Source organism: Perna viridis, chromosome 13 (assembly GCF_037379345.1).
Source record: "Perna viridis isolate PV_CMFRI_1.1 ecotype Kerala chromosome 13, ASM3737934v1, whole genome shotgun sequence".
NCBI classification, from domain to species: Eukaryota; Metazoa; Mollusca; class Bivalvia; order Mytilida; family Mytilidae; genus Perna; species Perna viridis.
Genome location: NC_142457.1, coordinates 20677447 through 20704259, shown reverse-complemented (window position 1 = coordinate 20704259; position 26813 = coordinate 20677447). Strand labels below are relative to the sequence as shown.

Below are 26813 nucleotides of genomic sequence, written 5' to 3'. Positions count from 1 at the left end.
CAGACCATATATAATGCATGTACAACATGAACATGTATGAGATTATTGAAGAAAAAAACAAAATACATACAAAAAAATTCAGTCACATTCATGTAAGTTATTATATTTTACTATTTGTTGTGTTTTAGGCAGAAAGATTTGCTAATTTCTTGAAAAGTGAGTTTTAAATTAAGATATATGTGAAAACTTATGGTAACAATACATTTTTATTCAAATTGTCTACCCTTTGAAAGAGAGAAGACCTAATTTCACTGAAGTTTAGAGGAGTTATCAACAAGACAGAAATAAAATCTTGAGCTATTTTCAATCCAAATGTTCTTGTTTGCATTAAGTAGAAATTGAAATTCATCCATGTGTATGTGTGTACATGAAACAACCCATTCCCCCTTTTTCATTTAAGTAAGCTAACTTATTTGTATTGTGGTCAGGGGCGTAGATAGGCCTGTTTTATTTGTACGCAAAATTGGGTCGGGGGGGGGGGGGGTCGCTCAAGGCCCCCAGTGAATCATTGCATAAAACCTTTATTTCATCTTTAAAATGTATTTGCGTATAGGCAGGTACGCCCCTGGTGGTATTGAATAAAAATAAAATGAAAAAACTGTAAATGAGCACTAATATAAATAATACTGCATTTTATATAAGATATGCTTTTCAAGTAAGCTAACTCTTTGTTCAGTGATTTTTTTATCCTTTTTTTAAATATGCAATTTTAAAATTTACGTAAAAGTACTTAATCCTCAGAACCCAAATAAAACATTGATATAATGTAAAAAGTAAGTCTAAATCTTCTAATTAGAAACTATTGAAAATGAAAACGAGGCGTCAATTCTATTTATTTTTGTTTGAAGATTGGTACTATTTGGTAGTTATTTCCCTTAAAGTGTAACTTAAAATTAGTTATATTTTTGTTCAGACATAGATATTTGATACATTTATAAAGTTATAACCTTTGATTACCTTGTTTTTCATCAGGAACATTTCAATATGAATGGTGTCTAAATTATGCGATTTTTAGGAATTTTGATGAATTTCAGGGGCCAAAGAGGGGGACCTAGAGATGGTCCTCATTTTAGCCTCTTATTATTGAGAAGAATAAAAAATGAAATGTTACCCAAGCTTTGCTTAATTTAGGTACTATTTGGTGAAATTCAGTATACCTTGATGTATCGACTTCTGCCTGTCCTTTTATAGAATGTCGATCGGCGACCAGGTGATTCAATCTGTAAAATGCACGCTATATACAGCGTTGTATAGACTACAGTAGCATTTGCTGAATCTTTGACCCAGCAAAAATACTTTTTTGGGATAAAATCAGCACTTTCCGGTGCATATAAGACTGATATTGGTGCATGCCAGTCAATTGACGAGAAATTTCCAAGGCAGAAAAAATAATGTTATGTTTTCGAGAACTATTCTAAAATTTAGTAGGGTCGGTAGGTAGGAATTTTTATTTTCATTTGATATTTTTGAAATGACACAAGTCATACAGATACAATGAAAACTAAATATGCAAAGACTAAACATATGATAGACTCAGTCCACAATCTTATCGCTTTAGGGATTTGGCCCATGAGTAATTTTTTTCTGTTTTGACGGAGGTGGTAAAAACAAAAAATATCTATAGTGCCGAATTACAAACAGGGATTATCCACGACCAAGAGTACACTTATGGCACGTGTGTTTTCAATTTTCTTCTTTTTTCTGGAAGACAATCGGCAAGAATTTTTACGTAATTTTTTTCTTCAAAATTTCAAATCAAAATTTACGAGTAGGGGCCTGAAAGAGGGTCAGTAGGCCTAGGGCGATCGGAAACATTTTTAGGTCTAAACGGATGGTCTGTTTATTACTCCAGTAGTGCTAGAGATTGCCTGGCAAGCCTTTTTTTCTGACTTGATAAATGATATTGGCAGTGCCTCTTGAAATATTTTATACAGCTGCATAACAAGTATAGTTCTCCTCCAAGGAAACATTTTTCAGACTACTAATGTATGTGACTATTTAGAATTAGATAAAATTGTTTGATACAAGATTTAGTTGAAAGTTTGATTTTGAAGTGTTAAATTTGAGTCAGTATCGATGGATTTAGCCTTGAAGTCCTTTATATACCAGTATTTTATTTTTGTTTCATAAGAATTTCTAATATGTGTGTGTGTGTGTGTGTAATATAATTGAGTTACCGAAGTGCTGACAGCGTCGTCCGTGTCGTCGTCGTCCATATTCACTTGATTTTCGTGCGATGACTTTGTGGTTATGGTTGTCTAATTGTTATGAAATTTTGATATGATTTTACTAAATATTAATTAATGATTGCGTCTATTTAATTTTTTAGTTTATGGCCCCTACCATTTTTAAAATAGTGCCATCCATGTAACTGACACACCACACTGTCGGTTTCTGTTAATAAAAAACAAAACAAAACAAAAAAACTGAGAGCCCAGAATTTTACCAAGCTAACCTATAGCTACATAAAGTAAATGTCCAATCATTATTAACATGACATAGCAAGTTAATTCTACACATCCATGCAAGTACACCTTCAAGGAAGAATATGTATATGACATGTCCTATGGTTGTGGCATGTCATATTGTGTAATGCTATTTTTCTTTTAAAATTTAAATTAGACCGGTAAAATCAATCCAGCAATGAAATTTTAAAAAAGAAACATGCAAAAAAGTTTGAATAGAAGCAATGTGAAGTCTAAACTAGTGGATACCCGACATAAATTCAACATAGTAGATTTGTTCCTTTTCAGTTCATCTTGATTGGCTATAAACAAACTAAAAAGGTAACAGTTTCAGTCAATGATATTTTATTTGTTGTCATTAAACAAACTAACATTCCATATACATTTTTAATTGCTATTCGATAAATTCATCACAAAATGCAGGGAAAAAAGAAACAATGCTTTTGTTTTGAAAAGAATGGAAGTTAAAGGAGCAAAAAAAATAATTATATCTTCTCTTCGTTATTTTTTTCCCTTTTTTGTGATTCTTTCTTTTCTCTCTTTTTTTTTTGTTGAAGTTTTCACATGAATGAAAATACACTCTTTCATTGGCGATGAATGCCACCCAGGAAAAACCACGCTACAAAACAATTAGATTTTTTTAAAAAGCGATGGAAACCTGTGACTCGAGGTAATGCCGACACCGCCTCCAGAGTAGGCGTTCAAGTCCTACGCCTTGGAAAAAAAATAACAGAAATATAACAATAACTTCAACAACAATAACAATAACAATAATTATAACTTCACACATATTTACAAATCTTGTTCCATTTCACCTTTTGCTCAATTTTTTTTTTAAAAACCTGTCCAAAATTTAATTTGCAGTCACATCCATAACTATTTCAACATAGTATTATCCCACACTGTAATTATATACTCACATGGAACCAATTTCAGCCCAAGAAAATAATTCCCATGATCAATATAACATTTTCATAACTGGACACTTTTTATTAATTTGAATGTTCCCTCAAATTTTACTTGCTTGAACTCCCTGTTTATTAATCATAAAACATTAATGATATGATGGAGATTTAAACATCTTTCAAGGCTGAAAGGAGTCCTTCAAATCTTCAGATCATTTGAAGACTATTGAAGCTCATTATTGAGCTTGAGCTAAACAATTGCCAGAAATTATTTAGACAAGATCATATTGAGCTGAATAATTGCCAGAAAAATATTTAGACTAGGTCTTGCTGAGTTATTGATCTTATTGAGCTGAATAAGTGCCAGAAACATAGACTAGGTCTTGCTGAGCTTAATGATTGCTAGAAACATATTTACAGGTTACAAAGATGTATTCAATGATGTAAAAGAATCATATTTTTGTGTAGTGTTCAGAAACAGTAGGAAAGTTCCTGGCATGAACCAGAAACATAAGGTATTTTGATACTAAAGGATCAATAACCAAAATATAATGTAAAAAATATCTTTTTTCCTTCTTTTCTCTTCTATTTCTATTGCTTTACTTTTCTGAACTTTTGAATTCATTTGTCTTTTATCTTATTTTTTTTGTTGCTTTTTTGTACATTGATCATCATCATTTAACAATGTCAATTCCAAGTTCATGCTCCAGTCGCCACTTGTTGACCTGCAGCTTCTGTCTATTGCTTTTGACCTGCAGTTTATTTCACCGCTTTTTGACCCCCAGTGTTTTTCCTGTAATTGACTGAAAAAAAATAAAAAGAAATAAAACAGACAAGGAGGAATATGAATATTTACTGTTATAATCAACAAATAATAAACTAGTGAAAGCATCAAAAAAGGGCAATAGCTTAATAGATTTACATGAAAAATTAATCACAAAATTTTGATTAAGGTTTATTAAGTTTTATTAAGTTTTGGAGATATATATTGGCCAATCAAAAACTAATACAGCCTCTGGCAGCCTTCTTGTTAAATCAAGTTGTACAAAGCATTCAGGTCATTAACCCTATCAAGTTTGGCACATGTGATTTCTGAGGAGTTGATCTTTGAAAATTGGCCGATCAGAAGCTTAAATAGTCTCTGGAGACCATCTTGTTTAATCAAGACGAACCAAAAGTGGATTCTGCATATATCCTATTTGCCATGTTGGTCAAGGGGTTTTCATGTAATTTAGCAAAATGTGAAAAGTTGACAACAGATGCAATAATGAAATAATCCTTTGAGCTACATGAGCTTAAAAGCATGTATGACCTCTTTCATTGTACATTAGTATACATACCTTCTGAAGATGTGACTATGTATACTGGAGCTATCTTTTGTGATCTTTCCCCAAGGACAGACATCCACTGATTACCCCCGCCAAATATAGATATGCCAAAGTCCTCACAAGAAATCTCCCCAGATTTCTTGCAAGAAGTCTCCCTCTCATTCAGGGTTAAGTGCATGTGAATTAGTAAGGGGTTAAATGTGAGTTACATTAGTTTTATGAGTATTTTTTAGTACTTGTTAGGGTTGTTAGGGTTGAATGATATTATGGAAGACAAATTTGAATGGATTTTGAATATTTACTTCCCTCCCAAAAAATCCCCAAAAAGAAAAAAATTAGATCAAGAACCAGTTTCCGAATGTCCTGGGCTTCAGCTGGAAGTTTTGCTGTTCTGGGTAAAGCTGTTCTGAAAACACAAAAAGTTTATCATAGAGAAAAGCATATTAGAAAAGGTACATCTGCTATAAGTATTCAGTTGCTTTGAAATTTATGTATATAATAACTAGAGATGTCAAGGAATACTCGAGTATTCAAGTATTGCTCGATAGGTCCGAGAATCAAGCAGCAATTTAGCTACCAGGGTACTCTTATAAAAAATCACTCGTTCGTGTTTTTCCCCATCCTTGCTACAGCTATAAGTATTCAAGAGCTTTGAAATTTAATTCCTATCTAAAGTCAAGTTTGTTCCATTGATTAAAATTTCTCAAATATGTGAGCTGCCATTTTACCTCAATCATTCAACATGATTTCAGAGGAAATGTATTCAAAAGGTTGTAAAATGTAGAGAAACTCGGATGGAAAGATTCAAACAATGGAGCACTAAAGGTGGTGCATTTGTTCTTGGCAGATGCACTAGATTCTTGGACAGGGTTAATGGTGATATATGATTACCTTCAAACTTATTAAATTTATAACTTACCTTACCAATTTGGAAGGACTACATCACCTCTGTAATTCCTGCTGGGTACCTATAGCAGTAAGGCTACTGCCTGTTTGTGTATACAAGCCCTTCACAAAACTGAAAGAGCACAAAACAAAGAGCTAATTTTTCATTGCCCTTGAATAATTTGCATTTGACAAAGAGTATTTTTAACTAGAAATATGTGAGTAAGCTCACAAAAAGAATAATGTTAGACATTTGTTGGATTATCTCCTTTGGCTTCATCCAACAGTAATTATATTCCTTTGTGCCTTTCTGCATATGAGACCCAGCCTTCATATAAAAATATCCCTTGAGAAGTTCAGGTGGAGTAAGGCCTGAGGTTTTACCCTTGATTTGGATTATCTCCCTTTGGAGAAATCTGAGAGTTATGACTTTCCTGCACCATGAAATTTAATAGTCATCATGAACTTCTGAATCAATACAGTGTATCCATCTGCACCATGAAAATTGATTTGTTCAACTTGTCATAGAAAAGCTGAGGATGCTTTCCCTATCAGTGCATGTGGTCCATGCTCTCAGTTTTTAGTGGAGTCTGTGTTGCTCATTTACTTTCCTTCCTTTATATAAATTTTGGTTATTTTATGTTTGTTGTGGGTGTTTTTTTTTGCCATGCCTGAGTTTTGCCCCTGCCCTTTCAATTTCCGCTCGAATCTAGGTCCTTGGATTACCTTTCATGCTCATCTACATGTGATACCCAACCTTCCTCCCTTGATTGGTTTAGTTGTGCTTACAAGAAATGTGGACAGATGGACGGATGGACAGACAGAGCGATTTGTATACACCCCCTTTAAACTTTGTTTGTGGGTGTATAAAAATATACAAACCCAGCCTGAATAGTATTGTGTATTATTTTCAGTGTCTTTCAATTTAAAATAGCAGAAAAATATACCTAGGTGATACATCTTTGAGCCAATCCATATTCTGCAAATAAATGCCCCATAAAAATCAAATCCTGTGGAACATTGTTCAATTTTATTTTTATCAAGGCAGAATTCATTTTTAAAACAACAACTGTACCTTCCATAAACTGGGAAATACTTCCAAATACATTTTCCAAAATGATACATGTATGTACTGTTCAGTGTTGACCTTTACATAAACAGCCTTTAGTTCTTTACCTGTAAAAATTACACAATCAAATAAATCAAGCTGACAAAATTACACCTCATAAAATAATACATTGCTGGAAAATTCATGATCTCTATCAAATCTTAATGTTTAAAACTCATCTGGTAAATGGGCAGATCTTTGGGTGTTTTCAGGCTGTTATTTGACCATTCTTTGTACAAAATAAACAAAATTCTAAGAGCAATGGCACTGTACATCGTAAAAACTGTGACCGAAAAAAAAGGGTTCAAAACACACAGTAACACAGACAAGGGTAAAACAGTATACCTCACTCTCCTTTTGAGCAGGGGTATAAGGGGGTAGTAACACCTCTGGAACCCCCATTGGAACCGCCACTATGGTATTGTTAATATAAAAATATCTACACGTCCTGGATATTAAAAAAAACTATCATTATAAACACTATCAATAAAAGAACAGAGTAAAAGTAGAAACCTTCTACTAGGTTGAACTCTTCTTCATACAATACATTCTGTTTACTGTTTCTTGACCTTCAGTAAACATCCATTGGTTCTGGTGACCTGTAAAACATACACAATATCTAAAGAAAGTACACAATTTTGGTTATATACAGTGGATTCCGCTTAATTGCATAGCCTATTTGCCAGTCAAAATTATGCAAATAACCGGGCTATTCTTATAACCGAAATTACGATTTTACCGGAAGTGTGAGTTCAGGTAAGACGACGATACTGTGGATCAACCAGGGATATCACTGTTCAACATTTCTGATCTGGTATTTAATTGTTATAGACCTTCTCATTGTATTGTTCTTTTATCAATAAATAATAATATATATTGTGTTTGTCTTGTTTATTGACCTTCTTTACGTTGTGTGTATTTATAAGTAAAACCACGTGTTTCTCATCTATAAATAGTCAAGTAATTTCCTGACCTTTCTACAAAAGAAAATCCCATATTTCATATTTCAGCCAGGATTCAGTGTAATATTCATCAATGTTTGCAGTTTGTGGGCTTTTGAAATGGTCTGTGTGTTTTTATTCCTCTGTTCATTGTACACTGATAGTTGTGTATTATACGGGTCATTGACCTCGATATATTCCTATGAAGTGTGGATAGTATGGGGCACCTTAGGGTAGTTGAATTTCATTAGACATTGTACTGAATGAATGACTTTTAATTTTCGTATGATATTTAGGCCTAGTAACCCAAGCTCACTGAAAACTGCTCAGCTCATTAAATAAAATTAAATTTACATTGATAATCATTTGTAGTCGGAAGAATTTAAATAGGGACAAAAAATACCCCAAGCCGAACCTCAAGCCGCATCATAAGGTGATGTTCGGCAAGTCGTCAGAAGTCATTGTTCACCTAGGTGCTTGTTTATTTTAATGTAATTAGAAATCATTTATATTGTCTTTTATGTCAATCATTTTTTTAATCCATTATTAACACCTCCAGATTGATGATAATCTAGTTTTTACAACAATAAATATGATTGACATATTTATGACCCAAAGGCTTAAAATAGAATTTGGGAAAACCTGCCTTTACCTGGACGAGGCAAAATTCTCTATGCAATAAACTGAAATGCACCTCCAAGGCCTATGCAAATAAGCGATTTTTTCCCTAATAGAATAATAGGAAATGGTTTTGTGCAGGAGAAAATTATGCTAATAACCGAAATATGCAATAAAGCGATATGCGATTAAGTGGAGTCGACTGTATAATAAGCCTAGGATGACAAATATAACAGATTGTTACATTACAATTGCATTTGGTAGCAATGTACTGGATTTAATTCTGCAACCAGAATTTAATTCTTTGTATCAATTTCTGTCTAAACTTCTTCTATGGCTTTCTAAACAAAGATCATAGATTTTTTTAAACCATTAGTTCTTGTCCAACCTCCTAATGTTAAATCTGACTTGGAAGGATTCATGAAAATAAAACGCTTTCTACTGGATACTTATTGTAAACAGACTGGTAGACACCAATTTCATTGTTAGGCTTGTATAAATGAAAGATTACTTACGTCTTGACCAATGTAAAGTATCTGTAATCGTGTTGCTCCTGCTTTGTGATATATTGACCAGTATCCTCTGGAGGCCTTGTTGAGAGGTTATATCACATTGAGCAGGGTACCTTGATATGTAGTTAATCTTTACTACATACAGAAGGGCAGTATCACTGAAATCTGTGGACCATAATTTCAGTGAAGATAGCCAATCATTTGAGGTATTGTGTCGGCAGAAATCCTTCCTTGCTTTACTCAGGCAACACGATTTTCCCCCTCAAGCACAACATGGAAGATATAGCCTGCAGCAAATTAAAGTGAAGTGTTAGTGCATTTTTTTTGTTTTTGATTGCATCATTGAATGACAACTCAAAAGTGATAAAGAACATTTATTTGAATACATATCTGTTATTTTATATTTATTTTTTCAATATGAACTTTAATCTTAATGATTGTTTTCTCATTATCAATTATTAAAACAAAAACTTGTTTTGTGGAAAAAAATAAATATAAGCACAATATCACATACAATATGTACTCACATTTTACAAAACACTTCCAAGACTAATGTTAACTGACCCAACGTGGTGACATACTGTGACTTCTTCATTTGTCTTTTTATCTTTATTTTGTATTTTTTTTTGTACAATGATCAGTTAACAATGTTTATTCAATTGTCTTAGTTTGATCACAAAATAAGTTATTTTACCTCCATGTTCATGCTCCAGTAGCCACTTGTTGACCGGAGGCTTCTCTCCACTGCTTTTGACCTGCAGTTCATTCCATTTCACCACTTTAAACCTACAGTTTTCTTCCTTTTCTTTCTGCTTTAGACCTGCAAATTTTCATTTTTATACTATATATATACCTTCCGATGATTTAACTTTACTTATACTGGAGCTATCTTATTTTATCTTTTCCCAAGGACAGACATCCACTGATTACCCCCGCAAAAGATGGTTTTGGAGATATATGCAAAAAAACTACTGTACGACCCCTATGTTCTATCATGCTGAATACTATTACCCGATGTCAAAATTTGGCTAAAGCTAACGGTTTTGGAGATATATGCAAAAATCTGCTCTCTGACCCCTATGTTCTATTTTCAGTAACGGCGGCCATGTTTTTTAACCGATCAAAAATCTAAAGTCATTTTGTTAAGGATACCCTAAAAAACAAAAATACCAACTTCAATTGAATTTTGTGCATTAGTTTTTGAGAAGAAGATTTTTGAAAGTAATAACACTAAAAACAGCAAAAAACTTCCAAAAAGGGCAATAACATGGATCAACAGATTTTCACTCAACTTTGACCACAGATAGATCTCATCATGCTGAATATTTATATCCAATGTCAGAATTTGGCTAAACCTAACAGTTTTGGAGATACGTGCAAAGATCTGCTACCTGACCCCTATGTTCTATTTTTAGTGATGGCGGCCATGTTTTTTAATAGATCAAAAATCCAAAAGGTCATTTTGGGCAGGATACTCTAAGGAACAGTCATTATAAGTCTCATGCAAATCTATTCAGTAGTTTCAGGAGAAATTGTTAATGACAACGGACACAAAGTGATGGCAATAGCTCACATGGCCTACGGCCAGGTGAGCTAAAAAAACTCAGGAAACTTTACCTAGGTTTCACATTCCATCCAAACAAATGCAAACCTAGCTGTAAACAGTTAAGTAGATAAACAATTAAGTTAAGTGTAATAATAATAACTCCTGATGTTTAATCTATACATAAGTGGAACAACTCATGCTGAATTACATACATACTGACTTTGAAATTATTTACATGAATTTCTAACTTTAAGCTGACAAAATGTGAAAGGTGGCTATTTGCCTTAATTGACATATTACAATTGAATTATGATTAAATATGAAATCACTGAGCACATATATTATTAAAACAAGTACTGTACCTTCCATAAACTGGGAAATACTTAAAATACATGTACCAAAATGATACATGTATGTACTGTTTAGTGTTGACCTTCTCATAAACAGCCTTTGTTCTTAACCTGTAAAAAAGTACATACAACTGTCCTTACACAAACACTTTTTTTTTCAAAACAAGAGGCTCCCAGGAGCTTGAATGGCTCACCTGTTTTTTCTTGTCTTTCAAGGGCAATAAATTTAACAAAGAGTTGTCCAACAATTTTGATTCAAGAAGACTTGGGTAGGACTATCATAAGATCATTTCAGCGATAGAAAGTTTCTATCTATTATAGTTTTCAAGATATTGGCTGAAAACTGTAAAAAAAAAACCTGTCATCTTTCATCTTTCAAGGGCAATAACTCTTACAAGGAGTCATCTGACAACTTTGATCCCTGAGGACTTTTGAAGGCCTTATAATAAGGGTCATTTCAACTATAGAAATAATTTTGCTAAACCTGTTTTGGAGATACATGCAAAAAACTACTGTCTGACCCCTTTGTTCTATTTTTAGTAACAGCGGCCATGTTTTTCGAAATATCAAAAATCCCCACATCAGTTCTATGCAGGAAACCCAAAGGAACATTCATACCAACTTCAATAGTGACAGAGGAGAAGATTTTTGAAAGAGATTACATTAAAAACAAAAACAAAAAAACATCAAAAAAGGGCAATAGCATGGCTTCACAGATTACAATGAAGAAGTGACCACAGATAGATCTCATCATGCTGAACACAGTCAGAATTTGGCTAGACCTAACGGTTTTGGAGATACATGCAAAAAACTATTTTCTGACCCCTATGTTCTATTTTTTAGTAACGGCAGCCATGTTTTTTAGACAAATCAAAAATCCCAACACTCAGTTCTATGCAGGATACCTGAAGGAACTGTCATACCAACTTTGGTTTCAATTGGTCTAATAGTGTCAGAGAAGAAGATTTTTTTAAATAAATAACATAAAAAATAGCAAAAAATGTTTATAAAGGGCAATAACTCCAACATGGGTTAATGGATTAGAATGAAAATTTGACTACAGATAGATCTCATCATGCTGAACAGTTTTACATGTCAGAATTTAGCTAAACCTAACAGTTTTGGAGATATATGCGAAAAAACTACTGTCTGACTGTTCTATTTTTAGTAATGGCGACCATGTTTTACAACACATCAAAAATCCCCACAACAGTTCTATGCAAGATATCCCAAGGAACATTCATATCAAGGTCGGTTCCAATTGGTCAAGTAGTGTAAGAGGAGAAGACTTTTTTTGAAAAATTGTTAACGACGATGACAACGGACGCCAAGTGATGGCAATAGCTCACATGGCCTTCAGCCAGTTGAGCTAAAAAAAACAAATAAATCAAGCCAACAAATTACACCTTATAAAATAATACATTCATTGCTAGAACATTCTATGGGTTTATTTATGTTTAGGACTTACCTCAAATAAATATGACGTACATGGGCAGGTCTTGGAGGGGTCCCATTTTCCCATTTATGCTCAAATTTTGCACAATTGCACAAAATGAACAAAATATTTGAAAGAAGGGGGTCCACCATTGCAGTATTATTGATATAAATATCTACACTTCCTTGATTTCAAAAAAACTTTTATCATTATAAACACTATCAAAAAAGGAAAATAGGTAAAGTAGAAACCTTCTGCTAGGTTGAACTGTTCTCCATACAATAAATTCTGTTTACTGTTTCTTGACCTTCAGTAAACATCCATTGGTTCTGGTGACCTCTGAAATATACACAATACCTAAATAAAGTATACTTTTTTGGTTGTATAAATTACAATTAGGATTATAAGCAAAACAGATTGTTACATTACAGTTGCATTTGGCAGCCAAACTGCTGTCTATGGCTTTCTAAACCATGATCATGGTTTTTTTTTAACCATTAGTTCTTGTCCAACCTCCTTATTTTAAGATAGCCAATCATTTGAGACATTATTTCTGCAGAAATCCTTCCTTGCTTTACTCCGGCAACACAATTCCCTCCCCCCCTCAAGCACAACATGGAAGATATAGCTTGCAGCAAATTAAGTGAAGTGGAAGTGCACTTTTGTTTGTTTGCTTCACTGAATGACAACTCAGAAGTGCTATAGAAAATTTATTTTTTAATATAAACTTTAATCTTAATTACCGTCTTCCTTTGACAATTATTAAAATAAAAACTTGCTTTATGAGGAGAAAAAATCAAAATAAGATTTGACAACATAACCAAATGTAAGTACAATATAACATACAATATGTACTCACATTTTACAGAACACTTCTAAGACTAATGTTAACTGATCCAACGTGGTGACATGCTATGAATCTTTCTCATTTGTCTTTTTATCTGTATTTTCTATTTTTCTTTTTGTACATTTATCATCATCATCAGTTAACAATGTTTATTCTATTGTCTTAGTTCTGATCACAAATTAACTTGGTTTTTGACCTCCAAGTTCATGCTCCAGTAGCCACTATTTGACCGGAGGCTTCTTGCCACTGCTTTTTGGTTTATTTCATTTCAACCATTTTTGACCTACAGATTTCTTCCTTTTTTCCTCTTTTTTTGGGGTTCTTTTGTCCCTTTCTCATCATCAGATTAACTTGTCAATTCTAATGTCACAATTCTGATCATAAAATAACTTGGTTTCTGGCTCCCAAGTTCTGCTCAAGTGATCACTTTTTGACATACAGTTTATTTCATTCCACCATTTTTCACCACGGCTTATCTCTACTGCTTTTGACCAGCAGTTTATTTAATTTCACCTCCTCTTGACCAATGGTGGCTTTTCTTTTAATTGACTGAAAACAATAAAATAGGCAAGAATAAATGGGAATACATCCTGTTGCATGCAGTAAATAATTAACCAGAATAAACTGTGTTTCATATTAAGTGAAACAAGAATTCTGACAGTATTGCTGATGCAATACAGTGTCCCCTTTCGGCCTTTGAACTCATTGCCTTTGTGAGATTTTTTTTTACATACATGTATGTGAACTAAAATGGATGGCATTATTTTTTAACAATCAAGAGAAAATAACTCTTGAACAGCAAAAGCAAATTCCATCAAAATCAAACCTGAGCTTCATTTTACAGTAGATAATAACATTTTTGCATTACAGAAAGCTGCATACAGACATTCTCTTTCTATCACCTGGAAAGTTGAAAAAAACTTTGTTATTATGAAATAAAAGGCAAATAACTCTAGAATGACAGCAGCAATTTGCATCAAAATGATGAAACATAAAATTTTATGTAATTTTCTATGTCAAAGGGCCACAAGTTCCATATAAACCATTTTACGCAATGATATTTAAATTTAATTTGTAACTTGTCAAGATAAGACTAGCTAACAAATATGAAATCAACTGGATGAGGCATTACAAAGGAAAGTCTGGAAAACATAAACTTTAATGAAATTTTCTATGTCCAAGGGACACAACTTCTGTAAAAATCATTCAACCGTAACATCATTCGAACTTAACTTGTCATGATAAGACTATATACCAAATATGAAATCAATTGGATAAGGCATTACAAAAAAAAACCAAGTGTGAGTGATGGACTGACAGACTGACGGACAGACCGAGTGCAAATTAAATTCCCTTAGGCATTTGCCGAAAGGGGACAAAAAAACATTTCTCTTTCATCAGTTAGCGAAAGAGTAATCAAGGGAACCAAGGTTATAGCGGTAATCAAAAGAATGTAATCCAGGGACAAAGACCAGACATGGAAAACAGACATACACAACAAAGAACACAAAGTAACTAAATTCATACATACAAAGTAACAAAAGCAAATGAGCAAATCGTAATCCACTTAAAACTGGGAGCATGGACCAGGTGCACCTGTAGGGTAAGCGTCCTCTGCTTTTCTAGAAACATCCGCAGTGATGAAAATAAAGTGATGAAATAAGTGTAGTTCAGAAGTATAAAAGGGGGCATCCCCATAGGATCCACCTAATTTTCTGATTACTACAGGTCCAGGTGTTAAAAGAATAGGCCTGCAGCAGCTCTAAGCTTGTCGTAAAAGGCGACTAAATAGTGCTCAGAACCCTAGTCGGGGGCTACGGCGCTCTGCCCACAGAGCAACTGGGATGTGTGCCCCAGGTGGTGGAATGAGGTACCCCTGGCGTGTTACATGCTGGGGTTGTCAGGCTATAATACGGAAAACCTGACCGCAAACCATAGTGGTGCACCGTGATGGGAAAGTGCCACGTTCCTTGCACGTTACAGAACCCTACTGTGGTATTCTCCCGGAGTAGGTACCATAGGGCTCAGCCACAGGAGGCTAAATTGCCCGACCCTACCCACCTCTCCCTATTTCCAGTGGCAATCAAAATTTGTCGACCCCATTGTCCTTGTGTCCCATCCCTTTTTCATTTCATCATCATTTCACGTTCATTTTATCATCCATTTCATGTTCATCGTCTGAATATAGCTGAAATATTGCTGCTCGGACGTTAAACCCCAACAAACAAACAAACAAACAGATTACTACAACAAAAAGTGGGAGGTAAAAGCAATAATGTAAAGCCAATTAAGATTTATTTTTAGAATAAAACCATAGATAGATCTGATCATGTTGAAACTTTCACCAAGGCCCGATTTTCAAAAAACCTTAGTTTTAAACATATGTGCGAAAAATGTCTGCCATTTTAAGAAATGATAGCCATATTTTTTGTGGGATCATACATCTCCATATAGTTCTATGCAGAATTCCTTCAGGAACATCCATACTAAGTTTGGTTCTAATTGGTAAGTTGTGTCAGGAGATTATTTCAATTTAATAACATCAAAATAGTGAAAAAAACGTTAAAAAAGGCTCCAACATGGCTTAACAGATTTACATGAAAATTTTACAAGATAGATATCATCATGGTAAAAGTGTTAAGCCTGATGAGATCTATGTCAAAATTTTGATAAGCCTAATGATTTTGGAGATATAATCCTTTGGGCTAAGTGAGCTAAAAGCGTATCTGATCTGTTTCTTTATAAAATAATATACATACCTTCTGATGATTTGACTTTACACAAACTGGAGCTATCTTTTGTGATCTTTCCCCAAGGACAGACATCCACTGATTACCCCCGCCAAAGATAGATATGCCAAAGGCCTCACAAGAAATCCCCCCGGATTTCTTGCAAGAAGTCTCCCTCTCATTCAGGAGTTAGTAAGGGGTTAAATGTGAGTTACATTAGTTTTATTAGTATTTTTTAGTACTTGTTAGGTTGTTAGGGTTGAATGATATTATGGAAGACAAATTTGAATGGATTTTGAATATTTACTTCCCTCCCAAAAAATCCCCAAAAAGAAAAAATTAGATCAAGAACCAGTTTCCGAATGTCCTGGGCTTCAGCTGGAAGTTTTGCTGTTCTGAGTAAAGCTGTTCTGAAATTACAAAAAGTTTATCATTGAGATAAGCCAATAAGAACAGATATATGAAGTTTCTTATGTATACAATGTATGTAATTTCAGGAGTCAATCTTAGAAATTTTCAAAAGATTACTTGTATTTGCTTAGTATTGCAAGACATAGTAACATGTCCCTAGTGTTGATGTCAGCCAAATTCCATAACTCTTGCAAAATTTGTTAAAATTCTAAATGTTACACTGAATTTTCATCAACATCATTCAACTGAGGAGATCATGCTTACTATATAAACCAAATATTATTGAAATCAAAGATATTATAAAAATTAGCCGGGAAGTGGCAGACTTTCAAGACTATTATCTGAATATAATAGCATTAAAACCTACGATTTTTCAACACTGTATACTTCTATTCCCCATACTCAATTAAAATCCTGACTTAAAAACATTATACATCGTTGTTTTTCCAAAAACGATGGTACACCTAGATACAAATATATAGTTCTTGGTAGAGATTTCTCGTACTTTGTAAGAAATAATTCCGAATTATCTTCCCAATATACAGAGGAAGATGTTTACAAAATGCTGGAATTTTTAATCAACAACATATTTGTCCAGTGTGGTAGACGTGTTTTTCAACAAACGGTCACCATTCCAATGGGAACAAAATGTGCTCCTTTACTGGCTCTGATCCGAAATATGTTTAGCAAGATTGAAGTCATCACTACAGAAGTTTTATAGTCATCATCATGAACTCATGGATTGTTATGGTGTATCCATCTGCACCATGAAAACTCATTTATTCAACGGGTCAAAGTTTTCCTTTCCTCGTTTGTCTACCCCGGACTTGACTTTTTATGAGCAACTTGGCGGCAGTTTCTATAAAAACAGAGGACATTTACCCTACCAGTGCACCTGGTCCATGCTCCCAGTTTTTAGTGGTCTGAGTTGCTCATTTGCTTTTGTTACTTTGTAAGTATGATTTTAGTAACTGGTGAATTTGGTCACAAAATGGCAGCAATTTTAAAAATAGCCACCTAAAAAACATTTCAATGTTGCCAGTCTACTCAGAATATCAAAATTATTTTATTAATGGCGCTCATCTTCAATATTCTTCTATGGTGGAGGAAATAATAACAAAATAGCAAAAATAGTATTTTGACCCCAATGTTCTATTTTTAGTAATGATGGATATGTTTTTTGACTGAAGAAAATGTTTTGAGTAGGATACCCTAAAAAACAATTACACAAAATTTCATCAAATTCTGTCGTATTGTTTCAGGAGAAGATTTTTAAAGTTGTACTCATGAAATACGACAAAAAATCTGTTTCACGGGCCATTACTCCTACATCATGCAACAAATCATTTTGAAAATTTTGGCATAGGTCCGTCTGATGGGGAATAATATGTAGCTCATCAAAATTTTGTACAGTTCATTATTTTTTTTAATTATTTGCAGAAAAATTTTTTGATCCCTATGTTCTATTTTTAGTAACAGGGGCATGCTTTTCCCTGTGTCGAAACAAAATACCCTAAGAAACATTCAAATAAAGTTTCATCTGATTCTGAATAGTAGTTTCAAATAACAAGAGGATCCCAGGAGCCTTAATTGCTCACCTGGTTGAATTTTGTCTTTCAAGGGCAGTAAATTTAAGAATTTCTATCATAGTTTTCAAGATGATAGCTGAAAACTGTAAAAAAAAAAAAAAACCTGCCATTTTTCTCTTTTCAAGGGCAATAACTCTAACAGGGAATCATCAGACAAATTTTATCCTTCATGACTTTTTTAGTCCTAATAATATGAATCATTTCAGATATTAGAAGAATTTGGCTAAACGGTTTTGGAGATATATCCAAAAAACTATTGTCTGACCCCTGTTCTATTTTTTGTAACGGCAGCCATGTTTTTCAACAGATCAAAAATCCCCACATCAGTTCTACACCCTAGGGAACATTCAACCAAGTTTGGTTCCAATTGGTCAAGTAGTGTCAGAGGAGAAGATTTTTGAAAGAAATAACATAAAAAATAGCACAAAATGTTTATAAAGGGCAATAACTACAACATGGCTTATCGGATTAAAGTGAAAATTTGATCACAGATCTAAAAATGCTGAACACTTTAACCTAGTCAAAATTAAGCTAAACCTAACAATTTTGGAGATATATGCGAAAAAACTGCTGTCTGACTGTTCTACTTTAAGTAATGGCGGCCATGTTTTTCAACAAATCAAAAATCCCAACATCAGTTCTATGCAGGATACCTCAAGGAACATTCATACTAAGTTTGGTTCAAATTGGTCAAGTAGTGTCAGAGGATAAAAGTTTTGAAAAATTGTTCATAACGACGGAGACGGACGCCAATAGCTCACTTGGTCTTCGGCCAGGTGAGCTAAAAATGTCAAAAAAAGGGCAATAACTCACACATCAGTAGACATATTTTCATGAGAATAACCACTCAGATAGCTCTCATCATGCTGAATACTTTTATCCTGTCAGAATTTGGTTTAACATAACGGTTTCGAAGATATATGCGAAAAACTGATGTCTGACCCCTATATTCTATTTTATTTATGGCAGCCATGTTTTTCACCAGTCTAAATCAAAGCAAAAACTTTGTGCAGGATACCCTACGGAACAATTGTTTTAAGTGTCATCCAAATCCATTCAGTTGTTTCAGATGATAAGACGTTTGAGAAATTGTTAACGATGACAATGACGGTGGATGCCAAGTGAAGGCAAGAGATCACATGGCCTACTAATTTATTACTTACCTGACCAATAAGGAAGGACTGCATCACCTCTGTAATCACTGCTGGGTACCTATAGCAGTGAGGCTACTGCCTGTATATATACTGTATACAAGCCCTTCACAAAACTGTAAGATGCAAAAAAACAAAAAGCTTTAATATTTCAGTGTCCTTGAATAAAAAAAAAACTCAGGAAACTTTAAGCAGACAAAATGTGAAAGATGGGTAGTGGCCTTAATTGACATATTACAATTGAATTAAGATTAAATGTGAAATTACTGAGCACATACTGTATTTTCCGGACTATAAGTCGATATTTTTTTTTCAGCAAAGTGTCAGCCATGACTTATCGTCCACTTATAAGGATTTTTCAAGAAAAAATGTTCATTTACAATGCATTTCATTAGATTTGTTCAGTTCACTTTTGATTGCTTTAATTCAAAATTTTGAGTAAACTGCAATCAACCAAAGCTGTCACTCAAACTGTCAAACCGGCAATCGAACTTTAAGATTATTGATCAGTGCTGTTTTCCATTTTGAATGAATACCATGATAAATAATAAAAACTTTGAAACCGTAAAAATATATAAAATATTAACAAACACTAGATGATACGTTTTTTAACTGGAAAGACATTATTGAGTGTTCCGGAGTTATCCGTCCTTTGATATGCAAATTTGTACCCATTTACGGTATGTCGTAACACACAAGTAACATCGCTAGAATATATGCTGTTAAAAACAAACCGCTCAACTCGGATCACAGCTAACATCTACAATATACATGTACATGTCTGACCCTTGATTTATCTGCCAAATTCGACTTTTTTTCGTTGATTTTGGTCAAAATGAGGCAATTCGACTTGTACTCCACATTAACTTATAGTCCGGAAAATATGGTATATTATTAGAACAAGTACTGTACCTTCCATAAACTGGGAAATACTTCCAAATACATTTTCCAAAATGATACATGTATGTACTGTTTCGTGTTGACCTTCACATTAACAGCCTTTAGTTCTAAACCTGTAAAAAAAATACATACAATTGTCCTTACACAAACATCATTTTTCATAAAAACAAATAAATCTAGCCAACAATAACATTTTATCAAATAATACATTCATTGCTAGAAAATTCTTATGGGCAGGTCTTGGAGGGGGGCCCATTTGCCCATTTATACCCAAATTTTGCAGTATTATAAATATAAAAAAAATTCCACTTCCTTGATTTTAATCAACTTTTATCATTATAAACACCATAAAAAAAGGAAAATAGGAAAAGTAGAAACCTTCTACTAGGTTGAACTGTTCTTCAAACAATAACTTCTGTTTACTGTTTCTTGACCTTCAGTAAACATCCATTGGTTCTGGTGACCTGTAAAATATACACAAAACCTAAATAAAGTACACACTTTTATATCAATTAAGCTTAGGATTATAAGTAAAACTGATTCTTACATTACAATTACAATTACAATTGTTAGCAATGTACTGGATTTAATTCTTTGTATCAATTTCTGTCAAAACTGCTATCTATGGCTTTCTAAAAAGGGATTATAGTTTTTGTTTTAACTATTAGTTCTTGTCCAACTTCCTTATTTTGAATCTGACTAGGAAGGATTCATGAAAATAAAATACTCTCTACTTGATACTTGTTGTGAACAGACTGGGAGACACCAATTTCCTCGTTAGGTTTGTATAAATTTAAGATTACTTACGTATTGACCAATGTAAAGAATCTGTAACCGTGTTGCTCCTGCTTTGTGATATATTGACCAGTATCCTCTGGGGGCCATGTTGAGAGGTTATTTCACATTGAGCAGGGTACCTTGGTATGTAGTCAAGACTTACTACATACAAAAGGGCAGTATCACTGAAATCTGTGGACCATAATTTCAGTGAAGATAGCCAATCATTTGAGGCATTGTTTTCGCAGAAATCCTTCCTTGCTTTACTTTGGCAACACGATTTTCCCCCTCAAGCACAACATGAAAGATATAGCCTGCAGCAAAGGTAAGTGAAGTGTAAGTGCATATTTTTGTATTAATTACTTTCATTGAATGATCACTCAGAAGTGATATAGAATGCTGATTGATTTTTAATTTGAATACATGTCTGTCAAGCTAAATTATACTTCAATCTTGAAAAAAAATTAAAAAGCAGAGGACGCTTACCCTACCAGTGCACCTGGTCCATGCTCCCAGTTTTTAGTGGAGTCCAAGTTGCTCATTTGCTTTTGTTGCTTTGTATGTATGGTTTTGGTTACTTTATGTTCTTTGTTGTGTATGTCTGTTTTCCATGTCTGGTCTTTGTCCCTGGATTACATTCTTTCGATTACCACTATAATATTGGTTCCCTTGATCACTCTTATATCTAATAATTATTTTATCATTGGCGGCATAACCGTAAGATTAAGAACAATATCACATACAATAAATACTCACATTAAACCGTATTTTGGTGTGTATTGTGCGCTTTTTTTTTACCAGGAAACTAACTTCAGAACACAGGGTGTGTATAATACACCCATACATAAACAAAATCTGGTTTTGATTTATTTCCTCCCAAAAGAACATGGCAGATTATGTTTACAACCGCCATACTTTTATTTTTGTGTATCGATTAACAATATAATATGTATATAATTATGTCTTTATGATGTATACGACTATTCCCGACTTGTGGACCAACATTTTGTCAACATTTATCTCCCTTTGGAATGGGTGACTATTTGGAACATGCAAGGTTTTCCATCCGATATCAACGATACTTTAGAAAATCTCGAAAGTCAAAAGGGAATTTCTCATTCTACTGACCCTGCCATAAATTTTCTTTACCCGGGATACAAATGAAAATCATCCTTATGTAACCTACCAACAAAATGAAACACCCTGTAAATTTTAGAAACACTGTTGTGTTTGTCTGCTGGGGATTCCATTTTCATTTGAGTTACCTCTTTTTTCTGCACCCGAATCCGAACATCGATTAGAGAGACTTCGAAATTATACCTGCTCTTACGGGAGGTAATTCTGCAAAAACAGGATAAAATATGCCTGCATCCCCAGCTCCATAATAGGGAATACAACTTGTTAACGATTTGAAATAAGTAATTAAAATACACACAAGTTTTAACAATTTAATTACTAAATAACAAAATCTTCGGCACATTGCTCATAGAGCCCTAAAATATTTCCTTTGGACAAAGTAGTCAGTTAAAAAAATATATTGTTATTTACGCATAGTATTGAACTCTACTTCATAGTTATTGGATATTCTACTTTTTGAAAATATTGACTTTCTTTTTTCATTGAACTAATATCAAAATCCTTATCCAGTGTAAATACTATAATTTTTTAACACAAACCCTTTATGTATCCCCGACACACATCAGAGAAAATTCTGCATCTCATTATAACGCTTGGCCGAGCTATCAACACACATGCCCTATTTGATGACCGTCTGCATTGTTCACTCAGACCCCTTAATTGATTGTAGTAAAAACAGTCCTTTTTCTAGAATTAGCAATTTTCAGAAATTGATTACTCTCAATAGAAACCTTTCAAAGGTAATCAAAACGTATGTCCAAGACAATTTCAGCTATTGTCTACGTTACGTATTTCTTACTCGAACAGTAAATGAATACACATAAACACTGACAAAACAAATAAATACAAAAGTAACAAAAACAATATTCTTTAATGAAATAAATACACAAAACAGACGAAATGGTCCCTTCTATTTAAAAATAAAATAAAGCCAGTAATGTTCGTGGTTCTATACATACATCGGTAAAAAAGTTTTTTACATCAACTTTTAAAGGAAAACAACCCTGCGCATTATACACAGATGCGCACTATACACACCAAAATACCGTAAAACACATCTAAGACTAATGTTACCTGATCCAATGTTGTGACATGCTGTATATCTTCATCTGTTTCTTCATCTGTGTCTTCATCTGTTTCTTCATCTGTGACTTCATCTGTTTCTTCTGGCTGTATCATAAAACTTTGGTGTTATGCTCAGGAAAACAAAATCATTTTTACAAAGTACAAGTTCTAAGTATATAATTCTACCTACAAATCATGCAGGGAACCAAGCAAGTAGTCCTGCTGGAGCTTTCAGTCCCTTTATAAGACCAAATAAAGGCGGCTAATGAAAGAAACACTACGAAGTACCAGAAACTTGTAGATAGTTGCATGCAGCAGGATGGAGTCCATGGTGACTTGAAATAGAAGTTGTATAAAGAGGCTTTGCAGGGCAGTCATTGTGGACCTTGGTATTGGTAGGGACTGATTATAGAAATGTGCAGAGAGACATCCCAATGGACTTGGAGGAAGAAAGAAAATGTGTGGGAAAGTGCAGTGTACTGAAGAACATAGTAAAAAGAAAGTGCAGTGTACAAGTGAACAGTTATAGTAAAGAGAAAATATGTGAGAAAGTGCAGTGTAATTGTGAACAGTTATGGTAAAATGAAAATGGAAAAAAAACACTCAGTAACTTAAGAACATAATAGCAATTACACCAGGAGAATCAGAATCATGTAGGCCATCCAGTTCCAGGTTCAGACTGGTCACCTGAGCAGGTGCACCTCTGGATGTTGTGGAATATCACTGAACAGCCAAGGTAGAAGGAGGCCATCTGGTGATGGAATAGGATTAGCATCCATAAGTAGTTATAAAGGTAGAGGAAGACAATAAATGATTCACGTTTGCCAGTGTAACACAATATTTTGACAGAACTCTATAGATCCCAGGGTTTTTTCCTGGATTTTGAATGCTTTAGTCACTTTAGCGTGAGAAAATGAGGCCCATTTTAATGGTATATTTTTAAAGTAGTATTTGACATAAGATATTTCAGTATCATCTGTTATTTACAGCACTGTGTAAAGACATTAAATAAAACTTAAATATACATTACATGTGAGTAAAGCACATTATTTTTTTTACTATCATGTAAGCATGTTTTCCAGACAATCCAAATAGCAAATATACCTGAGACTAAAAAAAAAAAGAAACTCCCCACCCTTTAAGAATCATCAAAAATAGAAATCATTTTAGGACACTCTTACACTTAATCGGGGACTATATATGTGACGAGACTATTCACTACACTGCTCCATCAGATCAAATTGATACAGATCAAATTAATATAGCCTAGCTGGCCGAGTGGTCTAGGGCGCTGGACTTTGTGCAGGCGGTGTTGCCATAGATGTCACAGCGGTATATATATAGCAAGATTTCAACTGAGCTTTTGGGATCCAGAGCGAGTTATATGACAATTTCACAGTTATATTCAGTATTGGTCTCTGAGGAGTTTATTGATATTGCCAAAATGTAACTACAAAATGGAGTAACACCTGAGTACTCGTCATTATTGTCATTCTGAAATCTTTCGTCAATGACAGTAATGACGAGTGCTAGAAAAATCACTGAATCTTTTAAACCACGTTTTCAGCAGTTTAAGTAGTACATGTATTAAATTTAGCAGAAATATAAAAAAATTAAGATCAGTCACAAATTACCTGCATATCTATACATGGATATTTATATGTATTAAAAAGAATCATTTTGAAGGGTTGTTTAGTCAAACTTATCTTCAATACTTAAAGCTATATATCTAATAGACGACAAATCACAAATTTGGGACTTTTCCCCTATAATTTCAACCCAAAATAAATAGAAGAAATTGAGGCACAACATGCAAGCAAATGTCAGACATCATTGACAAACAACGGGATTTGCAGCCAGATGACTAGTATTGTAAGGAAAATCTTATGGCTACTTCCGAAGAATGTTCATGTTGCTGGTAAAAAAAAATAATAGAACATTATGTGCAATTGCAAGCTTGACAAGTCATCACGTTTTGGTGATAAGATAAATATGATTGTAGAAATATTCACGGAATATTCTTTGTTTATATATTATTTGCAGTACTTGTATAAGTACCAAACCAACTTAGAGACGTCACGAGCCAATCGGAATCTATTGGTAAAAATAAATAAACTCTGGCTATGGTCTTCCTGCAGATAGGTTCTGCAAGATGGCTATCCCCTTATATTTCAAGGATTTCGAACTTTGCATAGCCTTGAGCATTTTGTATTAAAGGTTATTTATTTTGGTTTACGTGGGTATGATTTATCATAAGAGTCTAATTTAATGCAAAGGTGGTCTTTCCCTTCAAGTTTTGAGAACTTTAGGTTTGTGTGAAATGATCCGTAAAAATCAGCTTTAAGGTTTCTGAGAATTCCAACCAAATCTGAGCATTTTAAATTTTAGGCAGAAAAAATCAGTTGCCATGGTAACTGGCAACATATCTTTCCATTTTTTTGCATAAATTGTTCAGCATGCAAAACACTACCTTTGTACCAAATTTCTGGTTCCTACCAAATATTTTTCCAAAATAATGCAATGTCCTATATTTCATACATGTGAACCTACCATTGGTAGGAAAATCTACCGCACCATAAACTAAGTGCCCAAATTGCCAAATTCATGTTTTTCCTAATTATTGCACTTGATCCTAATAATTGCTTTGTAATTAGAGATTATCCCCGTACTAGTGAATTTCTATGATTTGGTTTGTCTAGGTTCACTTACAAATTCACAAGTTCAATACGCAAGTACATATACTTTTAAAGTTTGTAATAAATCAATAGACCATGACTACAGGGGCATATACATGAAAATGATATGGAATTTTAATTTTTTTTGTGATGCTAATGCAACTTAACAAAATACCATTGACCTGGCATGAGGAGTTAACCGACCTAATCAAAAAACTTAACATTAAAATTTTAACATGAAATTTCAATGTCAATAAAACATCAAAAAGATATGCAACTGTAATGTAGAGATAATGCAACTGAATACCAAATACAATTGATCTAGCAAAAGTTATACAGTGATTCATGTTTAACTGACTTAAAATGTATGAGAAATCTTACCCTAAAATTTTTACAAAGACTCTGACCAGGGCATAAAAATTGATTACAAGACAGATTGTAATGTAATGACACTGACACTAAAAAACCATACTTTAGTCCATAAGTGATACAAAAATTCCTAATTTAAGAAAATCAATAGACAAATAATGGTACCTGTATGTATATATTCTACCTAAAGAATTTGTGAAATTCTGAATTAATTAATTTGAGATAAATACTGTAATCTGATTGGTTAAAATAATTTTGTTATATCTCAATGGATAAAAAAATATTGACACACCCCTATTCAGTTAAATTCAGAGCTACTTTTCTCATGTTTAAAGATAAAAATATGTTTTAAAATTAATTTATAAGAATTGGCTATGAAAAAAATTTTGTCTATTGAAAAATAACAAAATTTCCATGTGCATATTTTGTTTATTGCACTTCCTGCAATAAACAATATGTACATGGAAAATTTACGTTATTTTTCAATAGACAAATTTTTTATCATAGGCAATTCTCAAATAGCTCTGAGTTATCCAGCAACATTGTCCATTTCGTATAACCTAACTAAAAATTTCTGACATCAGTATAGATACTTCATGGAGCAAAATGAAAATAAATAGTATTACCCTGATATGGTTGAAAATAAATTTTCTGACCCTCCTCAGAATCAGATCGTCATCCCAAACTTTGCACAGATCCAGTCTGTCAGGTATGACAAGAAGCATCATTATTGTTTGTTGTGTGATATAAAAATTGTAATTAAGTTTCACTTACTGGCACAAATCCACCTAAGTGCAGTTCCCCTGTCTTCTCAATGTGGTTCAGCTATAAATTAAAAGAAGAAAATGGATACATATGTCATAAAAAGCCAGGAAATCTGATGCTACAATATACCAAATAAAAACATTATTTGTACACATACAATGTATGTACTTGGCTTAACATGTACTTAATTACATATCTAATGTCTTATGTTATAAAATCACTTGCACCGAACACCCTGGCTACTCTTCATGAAAGGATAGAATTATCTTCCTTGTATCTTATTACTTTCAATATCTTCAAACATG

The 26813-nt window shown here is 33.5% G+C and overlaps 1 long non-coding RNA gene across 5 annotated transcripts in view; it reads right to left on the bottom strand.

Moving 5' to 3' along the window:
* Positions 1–2793: 2793 nt before the first annotated feature.
* The window catches only part of LOC148599898 (uncharacterized), a 41784-nt gene continuing 17764 nt past the window's right edge, over positions 2794–26813 (bottom strand). For 2 of the 5 annotated variants that reach the window (XR_015917679.1, XR_015917677.1), the window contains 17 exons: positions 26518–26568; positions 22709–22804; positions 20528–20811; positions 20099–20184; positions 19733–19833; positions 18833–18936; positions 15700–16079; positions 12953–13489; positions 12345–12432; positions 10671–10769; positions 9457–9582; positions 8766–9049; positions 7205–7290; positions 6659–6759; positions 5618–5716; positions 4711–5104; positions 2794–4173 (listed from right to left, as the gene is read on the bottom strand). This is a non-coding gene — a long non-coding RNA (uncharacterized LOC148599898). The remainder of the gene's footprint in view (positions 4174–4710; positions 5105–5617; positions 5717–6658; positions 6760–7204; positions 7291–8765; positions 9050–9456; positions 9583–10670; positions 10770–12344; positions 12433–12952; positions 13490–15699; positions 16080–18832; positions 18937–19732; positions 19834–20098; positions 20185–20527; positions 20812–22708; positions 22805–26517; positions 26569–26813) is intronic. The other 3 variants (XR_015917678.1, XR_015917680.1, XR_015917681.1) reach the window with 3 other exon arrangements.